General features: G+C 42.1%; 1 pseudogene across 1 annotated transcript; it reads right to left on the bottom strand.

The window, feature by feature from the left end:
• Positions 1-5120: 5120 nt before the first annotated feature.
• LOC308254477 (sex comb on midleg-like protein 2) lies at positions 5121-6037 on the bottom strand (annotated as a pseudogene). Its single transcript has 2 exons — positions 5856-6037; positions 5121-5295 (listed from the first exon to the last, which is right to left on the bottom strand). The product of its transcript is annotated as a sex comb on midleg-like protein 2 (transcript).
• Positions 6038-9841: the final 3804 nt, after the last annotated feature.

Below are 9841 nucleotides of genomic sequence, written 5' to 3'. Positions count from 1 at the left end.
CTCTGTTCCATTTCTTCATTTAGTTTCCTTTCTGCTCCTCAGACTGGATAATTGCAAAGGACCTGTCATCAAGTTTGCTGATCTTTCCTTTTACTTCTCAAATCTGCTGTTGAACCCCTCCAGTGAATTTTTCATTTCATGTTCAGGTAGTTTTCAGTCCAGAATTTCTGGTTGGTTCCTTTCTATAACTCTTTTTATTGGTATTCTCATTTTCTTCATCCATTGTTTCTCTAGTTCATTGTCCACGGTTTACTGAACTCATTGAGCATATTTAAGATAGTTGATTTAAAGTTTTTATTTAGTAAGTCCAATGTCTGGGCTTCCTCAGGGATGGTTTCTGTCAACTTTTTTTCCCCTCTGAATAGTCCAAACTATGCTGTTTCTCTCTATGTTTTATATTTGTTGCTGAGAACTGAACATTCTTTAAAAATATTTTTCTAATTTATTGATTTGGCAAGAGGAAGGGAGAAAGAAACATCAATTTGTTTTCCACTTACTTATGCATTCATTGGTTGATTCCTGTGTGTGCCCTGACCAGAGATTGAAACTGCAGCCTTGGTGTATCAGGATGACACTCTAACCACCAGGGCCGAGAACTGTATATTTCAAGTATTATAATGTGGTAATTCTCAAAATGTGATTCTTAGTCGTCGGGGATTGCTTATTTTTTTAAATTGATATTGAAAGAGAGAGATGGATTCGTTGTTCCACTTTACTATGCATTCATTGGTTGATTCTTGTATGTGCCCTGACCAGGGATTGAACCCACAACCTTGGCATATTGTGACAATGCTCTAACCAACTGAGCAGTAATTTTTGCTCTTTGAGTGCCGGAGCTGTATATTACTTTTCCAAACTATTTTTGCAAAGTGTGTATTCCTTGTTTTTTAAATTTTTTTATAATTATTTAACTTCATTATATTTTAAAATCTGAGAACTGTAAAACAATATTTATACAAACACTGAGAACTGTTCAACTGGGCACAGCATCTTCACACAATTTGAAAGAAGATTAAAAGTGTAAATTAAAATCTTTTCTCATAACACAAAAGGAATAACACAGATAAAACGGCTCTTTAGATTACATATGCCCAATAAATAGTTGTATTTGCTTATAAACATAAAGGACACTTTGTTTTCTAAAAAGAAAGTGTACATTTTGACCCCTGGTGAGCATTTTATTGGCATTTACAATAGATCACCAATATAACTAGCACCAGTTCTCATAGCTTATAAACATTACAACAAATGTTATCTATATAATAAAAGCCTAAGCAGCCCAGCTGGCGTGGCTCAGTGGTTGAGCGTTGACCTATGAACCAGGAGGTCACAGTTCGATTCCTCATCAGGGCACATGCCCGGGTTGCAGGCTCGATCCCCAGTGTGGGGCGTGCAGGAGGCAGCCGATCAATGATTCTCTCTCATCATGATGTGTCTATCTATCTCTCTCCCTTCTTCTCTAAAATCAATAAAAATATATTTTAAAAAAATAAAAAATAAATAAAAGCCTAAGCAACCGTTACAGCGAAACGACCAGAATGACCGGTTGCTACGATGCGCACTGACCATCAGGGGTAGACACTCAACTCAGGAGCTTCCCCCTGGTGGTCATTGCGCTCCCACAGGGGGAGTGCCATTCAGCCAGAAGCCAGGCTCCTGGCTGGCAAGCGCAGCCGTGGTGGCAGGAGCCTCTCCCACTTCCAGGGCAGCACTAAGGAGCAGCAAGCTGAGCAGTAAGGAGCCTGACACTAAGGAGCAGTGAGCCAAGTGGTAAGGAGTGAGCAGGTGGGTGGTAAGGAGCGAGGGGTCCTGGACTGCACGAATTTCGTGCACTGGGCCTCTAGTATAACATAACAATGGAATAAATAACAAAATAATAACATATACTGCTTAAAAGTTCTGATTTTTAAAATAAAGTCCAAAATGACAAATCAGAACTAATATACCTTCCAAAGTTTAGTAGAATAAATGGCTCAGCAAGAAAATTAACTAGAAATATTACAAAGGATAGAGAACTTTCCTGTAGGAAAACCCTGAAGAGTGAGCTGAGATGTACTAGTGATGATAAATTTTTTTACAGAATAAAAATTTCTCACTATATATCAGTTTAATCTTTACAAAGTGCCATTTTTAATTCAAAAAGAAAAGACTTACTTGTGTGTATACTTTAAATATAGAGTAAAATATAAATATGAAACAGTATATGAGGAATAAACACAAAATAGAATATACATCTTTTAAAATTTTAGACATAGGCATTTTCACAGAGAGATGTGAGCTATAAATGGCTAGTTAAATATCTGAGCTTAGGCAAAATATTTAAAAAATTTTAAATAATAGGTATTTAATACAAAGGAATATAACCAGACTCCACCCAAACCAACCTTGTAATATAAAACTTATTGCATAAAACAACCATTCTATCTATTTTATAATTTATCAAAAAAATGGTAAGAACACTTCATGAAAGCTTATAAGGTTGCTTTTTTCTTTAAATAGAAACAAATACAGCATTCAAAGAAATAATAACAAAAAGAAAAATAATTTATATGATTATTCCATTTTAGGAAACTGGTAAAACAAGAATAGAACACTGCAGTAACAGACATAAAATATTTGAGAAAGATGATATCTATAGTTGTATCTTTAAATTCTCTTCTAAAGAAAACTTCTCATGGATTTTATTAGAGAACTTGTCAATCCCTGATACTTTCTCTTTGGGATTTAGCTGTTTTGGTTGTACATATAAATATTAACCGAAAGCAAAGGTGTTTCTGTTTCTTACATGAAGTATATTTGTAAGCTATACAATGACAACATCAAAAAACAGGCTGCCAATTTGAATATGCTAATGTTAACATATGAAATAGTTTCTAAAGAAGTAGACTGGACTGTGATATAGTTCTGCAATTCTAGATATAATGTATTTTTAGAGGAACCTTCTACAACACAAACATTTCTAAGGACAGCAAAGTGATTTTACAACAAAATGGCATTGGTCTCCCCAGAATTAAGTCCAATCTAAATCTACACAAATGTTTCCCTAGCCAGTTTGGCTCAGTTGGATTCCAGTCAAGGGCACATGCCCTGGTTGCAGGCTCGATCCCATTAGGGGGTGTGCAGGAGACAGCTGATCAATGATTCTCTCTCATCATTAATGTTTCTATCTCCCTCTCCCTTCCTCTCTAAAATCAATAAAATATATTAAAAAAATAAATCTACACAAATATTTTTCAAATGTCAACATATTTTTCTCCTTTAAACTTTTCAATGTAGTGGCACAACTTCAGAGCTGTCCCTGGCTTAAGCCCATATACTTCATCACTAGTGGCCCGATGCATGAAATTCGTGCACATTAAAAGGGAATTAGAGGAAATATTTTAATATTGCTATTTGCCCTTTCTCTATAAGTGTCCAGCTGGCCCCACCCCCATTGGGCGACATCAAGACCCAGCTGGCCCCACCCCGTCAAGCCCCCCACCCCCACCCCGGGGCAGGGGACGCAGCCTCCCGTCCTGGTGCTGGGGCAGGGGGGTGCGGCCTCAGGTCCCCCAGCCCTGGCCCGCACCATGCAGCCTCACCCAGACCCACGGTGCCACGAGACCCCAGACCCGCGCTGCACAGCGGGACCCATCAATGCACCTCCTGGTGACCAGTCGTTTGATTGTTACAGATGAAAATAAAGTCATGCACTTACGCATGCATATTCATTTTCAATGCCTGATTTGTCTACGTTCTCTAAATTGCAAAATAAGATCTTCAGCCAGATAGCATCATAATGCCAAGTTCTTTATATAATGACACATACCATTCTCTCCACTCAGTATGCTCCATTTGAATGGATTAAATGTATGTGACTCATATGAAAGGCACTGCTGCTTGCTCTTAATAGAGGAAGCATTAGCTCATTACCTAATGCCATAAAGTGGTTTAAATGGCATATACTGGCTGGAAGAACAAAAGGAAAAATAACCACACAAAAAAACCACAAAAAACGATGTTCAGGCTGTGGACGGCAGAATCCTCTCTCTTTCCTTTTGTTTTTTTTTCTGCTTTTCCCATGAACCTATTTGCGTTCTGCCTCAAAATCTACACCAAAGACAAAATCAGATGCTGTAATGTGCATTTTATAGTGCCATTTGAGTACAAAGAGGTGTTTTCAATCTTTACCTTTTCTTTTTAATCAATGCAGCTCAAACTTGCTCCCAGCATTCCAGGAGCCAGGCCAACACCGCTGTGTGGACACACATTTGCTAGGTACTGTCAGGCTTCAGGGTTGGGGCAGGGAACATGCCAGGTGTTGCTGGAAACAAATCAGCTCTCCTCTCTACATAGCAGGAGTCTTTTCATTATAAAATGCAAAGCAGCAGCTATTTTCCATTACCCCCATCCCCAGCCCTCCTCACCCAGGGGCATAGAAAGGGACTGGGAGGATATTTACTCTTGGCTCTTTGATTTCTCTTATTTAACTGAGCCCAGTGACAGCTGGTTCTCTGAGTGCAACGCCAGCCAGCTCAGGGCTAGCCGCACCTGGAAGGCAAGTGGCAGAGCTGACCAGGGGCTTTGACCAAGCCCAAGCGTGCAGGTCACAGCAAGCTTGGTAGGTGGGCTGCTCCCAAAGACTCTAGGCCCCTCCCAGCTCTGCACCCCAGCTCCCTGCTCTCCCCCTTTCACCCACAGGCGCCACTGGTGTGGTGTGCCCCAAGGCTTGGTGTTCAGACACTAGGGTTGCAGGTTCAAGATGCTCTGCCTCCTCCTGGCACTTTTGAGCCATAAGCACCGGCAGGGACCTTTCCACTCGGTCTTGGTCTTTGGTCACTGCTGAGGTTTTATGGTCTCTCTAGGCCAGGGACAGCCAGGACCTTTGATTCTGACCAATGCTGTGCCTGCAGCCTGCCTGGGGTACCCCCAGCCCTGGGAAAGCGTGGGGGCATGGCCGGCCTGGGTGAGGGGCTGTGGGGGGTGGGGTTTGGCTAGCCACCCCACCCTCAATTGGGGTGGGAGAGGCTGACCAGGGGTGGGGCCGGGGGAGGGGCTAGGCAGGACAGCCATCTTGTGATGGTGTTATGGCGTAAGGGTCAATTTGCATAGTACCTCTTTATTATATAGGATAATGTCACTCATTTCTTAAGTAGTAGCAGAGCTTTCCCATCAAATGTCATATTGCCTGAAGAGGTCCATGAGGGGGATTAGTGTCTGAGGATCTATGTTTCAGAAACAGGATCACTTCCTCTACAGATCAAGTTGAAGGGTCATCAGAGAAGTTTTGTTTTAGCAAACCTGGGTCAGTACCAACTTATAGTAAAGCCACCCAGGATGCAGAGATGAGGTCATATAGCTGGGGTTCTTCTTTTCATGCAAGGTTGAGTAAGCCATCATCTCAGGGTTGTGTGCTACACTGGCTCTGTCTTGGCCCAGCATGGCTGTAGGTGCTGATGTGGAAGCTCAGGCAACTGAGAAGATACTACTGTTGCTGCCAGCCCCTGGGCTGGCAAAGAAAGGCATGAAAGAGGAGCCCTGCACTGGATCATTGGCTCTGTAATATGACTGATATGTGTGTGAAGATGGAACCAATCATGGGACTCTGGTTGAGGCAAGTCTCCTGCTCCTGGTAGAGTAACTCCTGATCCTGTCCTGGGAATCCTCTGACTGGTAAGATGTTTTGTCAGGGTTGCTCTGGGAATCATTTTCTGGCCTTTCTACTGGCATAGTTGGGCTCTCATTTTCAGGGTAAAACAATGAAGAGGGAAGAGGCTCCCTCTTCACTTTCTGCAATTTGATCTTTCTAGAAAGCAGGTAATTATAATTTTTATATGCATATCCAAGTGGGTGGTTTTGCCTCATTGATTTAGCACAAAAATAGTATATTTTTGAAACCTTTCCATTAATGACATCAAACTTCTTATCCAGGTTTTGAATAGCTTTGTGGGTGATCTGGCAATTAACTCAGGACATTCAGAATTGTTTTTTGTTGTTCTTCATTATAGGATGTGTCAGACAGGATACTTTCCTGCACGTGGATTTCATTACTAGACATCTTTGTGCAACAGGAGCAATTCCACTTCCTCTGAGTTGGGCCGAATTATTTTTAAACTTGCTAGAGGGTTTATGTGTGAAACTGCTTGGAAATCTAGAACTGGTAAACCTTCTACTCCTTTTCGGTGACAGATTCTGCAACATCGGCCTCCAGAGGATACAGGAATCAGCTAGTGGTGGCCCATCTCCCCTAATGGCAGTGGCAAAGTATATTCCTTTTTTTTTTGTGAAGTCACTGTTTCTGTAAATCTGATTGATTCCTCCTCAGGAAGCCGATGCTGATGAGAGGATCAAGTGCAAGGCAAGCATCTGTGCTGGTCCTCAAGGATCCTTAAGACTGACCAAAATATGTAACCCCAAATTTTGGAGGACAGGGTTTCTACTGCCTGCAATGACATCAGCCAGCTTCTTTAGAAATGCAGGCTGCTATTCATATAGGTGCAACATGTCTAAGAAATGGGGGATAGATATTGTCTGGTTGTGAATGCTGCTTACTTGTGAAAGAGCAACAATCTCGCCCTTCAGTCTTTATTCTTTTTTTGTTTTGTTTTGTTAATGCTCACCTGAGGATATTTTCTCCCCATTGATTTTTAGAGACAGTGGAAGGCAGGGAGGGAGAGGGAGGGGAGGAGGGGGAGGGGAAGGGGGACGGGGAGGGGAGAAAGAAACAGAAACATTGATGTGAGAGACACATTTATTGGTTGCCTCCCACATCTCCCATGTGCCCCGACAGGGGCCAGGGATCAAACCTGCAACCCAGGTACAAGTCCTTTACAAGAAATCAAACCCATAACCCTTTGGTGCATAGGCCAACACTCTAACCACTTAGCCACACTGACCAGGGCTCCCTTCACTCTTATAAGGATTCCTCTGGTTGTTAAAAATTTCTGGTCATGTTCCAGAGTTCCAAAATAGTTTATTTCAATCATTTTTCCCTGCTCAGTGGTTGCTTTGATGATGGGACCAACTCCTACATTTTCCTACTCTGCCACTTTGTGTGACATCTGAGTCATGTTTTTAAAAAAATGTATTATGACAATGTCTGTTTTTTAATTGGCCTGTATAAATAATTTATATTTAATATAGTTTATTATTTTAAATGTTTTTTAATATTTTTATTTATTTTTAAAATCTTTATTGTTGAGAGTATTACAGATGTCCCTCTTTTTCCCCCCATTGTCCCCCTCCACCCAGAACCCACCCCACCCCAGGCCTTCACCACCCTATTGTCTGGGTCCATAGGTAATGCATATATGCATATAAGACCTTTGGTTAGTCTCTTCCTGCCCTCCCCTCTCTTTTCCTCTGAGATTCGTCAGTCTGTTCCATGTTCACATGCCTCTGATTCTATTGTATTCATCAGTTTATTTTGTTCATTAGATTTTCATTCATTTTGATTTCTAGTTTCAATTGTTTATATGTATTTGTTGACATTTTATTGTTCATATTTTTTACCTTTCTTCTCCTCCCCCACCTCCTCCTTCCTCTTCTTAAAGAATACCCTTCATCATTTCACATAATACTGGTTTGGTAGTAATGAACTCCTTTACCTTTTTCTTGTCTGTTAAGCTTTTTATCTGACCTTCAATTCTAAAGAATAGCTTTGCTGGGTAGAGTAATCTTGGTTGTAGGTCCTTGTTACTCATCACTTTGAGTATTTCTTGCCACTCCCTTCTGGCATGCAAAGTTTCAAAGTTGACAAATCATCTCACAGTCCTATGGGTGCTCCCTTGTAGGTAACTAAGTGCTTTTCTCTTGCTACTCTTTTTTTTTTAATTTAATAAATCTTTATTGTTCAGATTATTACAATTGTTTCTCCTTTTTCCCCCCATAGCTCCCCTCCACCCGGTTCCCACCCCACCCTTTGCCCTTACCTCCCCCCACACTGTCCTCATCCATAGGTGTATGATTTTTGTCCAGTCTCTTCCCACACCCCCCACACCCCTTTCCCCCTGAGAATTGTCAGTCCACTCCCTTTCTATGCCCCTGATTCTATTATATTCACCAGTTTATTCTGTTCCTCAGATTTTTAATTCACTTGATTTTTAGGTTCACTTGTTGATTGATATGTATTTGTTGTTCATAATTTTTCTCTTTACTTTTTTCTTCTTCCTCTTCTTAAAGAATACCTTTCAGCATTTCATATAATACTGGTTTGGTGGTGATGAACTCCTTTAGCTTTTGCTTATCTGTGAAGCTCTTTATCTGACCTTCCATTCTGAATAATAGCTTTGTTGGGTAGAGTAGTCTTGGTTGTAGGTTCTTGCTATTCATCACTTTGAATATTTCTTGCCACTCCCGTCTGGCCTGCATAGTTTCTGTTGAGAAATCAGCTGACAATCGTATGGGTGCTCCCTTGTAGGTAATGAACTGTTTTTCTCTTGCTGCTTTTAATATTCTCTCTTTGTCTTTTGCTCTTGGCATTTTAATTATGATGTGTCTTTGTGTGGTCCTCTTTGGATTTCTTTTGTTTGGGGTTCTGTGCGCTTCCTGGACTTCTAAGTCTATTTCTTTCACCAGTTAGGGGAAGTTTTCAGTCATTATTTCTTCAAATAGGTTTTCTATATCTTGTTCTCTCTCTTCTTCTGGCACCCCCATAATTCTGATGTTGGTACGCTTGAAGTTGTCCCAGAGGCTTCTTACACTATCTTCAACTTTTTGGATTCTTTTTTCTTTTTTTTTTGCTTTTCCGGTTGTTTTTTGCTTCTTTGTATTTCAAATCTTTGACTTGATTCTTACATTCCTCTAGTCTGTTGTTGGGTCTCTGTATAATATTTTTTATTTCAGTCAGTGTATGTTTAATTTCTAGTTGGTCCTTTTTCATATCTTCGAGGGTCTTGTTACATTTATCGGCCTTTTCTAGGATATTCTTGAAAAGTCTTATAACCATGGGTTTGAATTCTATATCTAGTCGTTTGTTTTCCTCCATTTCTTTCATTTGTGATCTGTTTCTTCATCTCCCCATTTTTCACTGCTTCCCTGAGTTGGTAGGGTAGCTTTGTGTGCTAGGTTTCCTAAATGGCCCAGTGGGTCGGCCTCCCCAGTTAACCTGAGGTGGACACTCTTGGTGCACCCCTTTGTGGACTGTGTGTACAGCCTTGTTGTAGTTAAGTCTTGATTGTTGTTGGTATCACTGGGAGGAATTGACCTGCAGGCCAGTTGGCTGTGAGGATCAGCTGTGTCTACACTGGGAGAAGTTCGGTGCTGGAGACAGCCTTATAGGATTAGCCTTGCCAAATTGCAAAAGCCTCTGTGCTCAGCTTGGAAGGGGTGGAGTCTCAGGGCGGGGCAGACAGTCTTGGCTTCCCATCAACCCTGCCCTTACGCGTGAGTCTCCAGACCTCTGCTTTCCACGGTTCCCGAGTTTCTGCCTTACAGTCCAGATTTCCCCCGTAAGAGCGTGGGTCCCCAGGGGCTCGCCCGGAACTGCGGTTCAGTGCAGTCGGAGCTGCGGTTCAGTGCTGTCAGGAGCTTCCCACGCCTTTCCGCTAGGGATAGCCTGTGGTAACCTCCGCAGTCAGTCTTTGTGCACACTCACGCCTCCAGACCCCTGCTGCCGCAGCTCCCGAGTCTCCGTGTGCCTTTCTCTCTACCTGACAGTCCAAACTCCCCCTGTATGAGCCTGGGTCCACAGGGTTTCGCCTGGAACTGAGGTTCAGTGCAGTCAGAACTGGGGTTCAGTGCAGTCGGGGGCTTCTTTCCCCCTCCCGCCAGAGAAAGCCAGCCAGGCACTCCGCCGCCCTTCCTCTTTGCGCGCGCATCTCAGCTCCTTGCAGTTCCTTCTCCGTGAGATTTCCTCTTTCCT

This window comes from Plecotus auritus (genome assembly GCF_963455305.1).
Source record: "Plecotus auritus genome assembly, chromosome: 7".
Classification (NCBI taxonomy): domain Eukaryota; kingdom Metazoa; phylum Chordata; class Mammalia; order Chiroptera; family Vespertilionidae; genus Plecotus; species Plecotus auritus.
Note: the sequence above shows the minus strand (reverse complement) of the source record. Positions and strands in the feature narration are given on the sequence as shown.